We start from the raw sequence: 1436 nt of genomic DNA, 5'->3' as shown, positions 1-1436 counted from the left end.
CAATACAGTTGGTATATAAATCAAATAACGTGTATTGAGAAGAATAAGTTGGAGAAGTAAAAAATGTTTGCTGTTCGTAAGAAATCTAAACAGTTTGTGATAGCGGTGGGAATTGTTTATTAACAAATAGAAACGCGATTGACTCCCACAAAATCCATCTCTGCATAACTACATCCTCAGAAAGAATGTCCCGCCCGATGCAATTATTCTCGGCCAACTAATTGTACAGAAATGGTTGACTGGCTCTCGCGGATTCATTTCGAAGGAAAATAATTTATTTTTCACACCATCTTACCGGCTTTGATCCTTAGAATAATTAGAAGCGCGTCGCTTGTATGGACTCTTGATGATTCCATCGTGTGTATCCCTGATGGGACACACGACCTAACACCATCTGAAAGCGACTTAGAACAAAAGATGAAAGAACCTCATTTCCCACTTAGTTCATTATGTGCCAACGATACCTTTCCTTCTTGGTCGCGTTACTAGTGACGTCACTCCTCCCTCCACTCCAAGCGAACTAGCGTTACCGAGCATCATACGCCTACGCAACAATTCGTAGCATCCGCTCCTGCTCTGCTCCACAGGGCTCCACTACGGGTGCTCGTGGCGTCACGCTGGGGGCTTATAAAACAAAGGCCGTGGTGTTGAGTCTGAATACCTGGAAAACTGTTTAATTGAGTTCAATTTTCCTTCTTTCTGCTTTTTCTTCCCATTCGTCACAGTTTTTCCTCGAGATTTCTGTGTTAATTATACGTAAGTGGAGAGCCTTTCTGGGCGGTAGGCTTTCATCTGTGGCTCACTGCTACTGAATATCACTTCTTGTACTCACCAACTTGATGGGGATTTTCATTTCACCTTTTCTATTTCTTCTATTCAAAAAAGAAAAACAACCGACGAAATGAGTGCTCACTGGGAAAATTGTACATAATTAATGTAATACTTTACAGTTATTTAGTAGCATCAGCTGCAATACACACAGGGGCAAAACTCACCGAAAGCCCTCGTGACCACGAACTGGAACTCGAGTGCCCAATTAACATCGGGTGGTGTAACTCGCGGAAAACCCTTTTCGTCTTTGATATGCTTAGAGGTGTGATACCAGATCTAATTAGAGGTGCTTGAGTCTCAGCCAGACTTGAACAACATCAAAGTTCGGCGGGTTGCTCGCTGTTGGTGCAATCGAAGACGAAAAATGGCACAGTGGCTCATTCGGCATACCCTGCAATGAGCCACTGTGGGTTCTTTCATCACTGGTATTCACACGACTATAATGATAATTAGGATGATAGATCCTAATTACGCGCTCCAATGTATCATTTCGGTGTTGATTGGGGTGTATCATTTTTTAACAATACTACGTGGTAATCTCTTGTGTAAATTTTGAACTTTTGTTATCTTCAGACATTCATAAGTATGAAAAATAGGCTCTTAAA

The 1436-nt window shown here is 41.8% G+C and overlaps 1 long non-coding RNA gene across 1 annotated transcript; it reads right to left on the bottom strand.

Moving 5' to 3' along the window:
- Window positions 1–239: 239 nt before the first annotated feature.
- LOC134216441 (uncharacterized) lies at window positions 240–912 on the bottom strand. The gene is made up of 3 exons (XR_009980670.1): window positions 833–912; window positions 465–661; window positions 240–404 (listed from the first exon to the last, which is right to left on the bottom strand). It is a non-coding gene; the product is annotated as an uncharacterized LOC134216441 (long non-coding RNA).
- Between the last annotated feature and the right edge of the window lie 524 nt (window positions 913–1436).

Source organism: Armigeres subalbatus, chromosome 2, assembly GCF_024139115.2.
Source record: "Armigeres subalbatus isolate Guangzhou_Male chromosome 2, GZ_Asu_2, whole genome shotgun sequence".
NCBI classification, from domain to species: Eukaryota; Metazoa; Arthropoda; class Insecta; order Diptera; family Culicidae; genus Armigeres; species Armigeres subalbatus.
The sequence above is the reverse complement of the archived record's forward strand: the minus strand, read 5'-3'. Positions and strand labels throughout refer to the sequence as shown.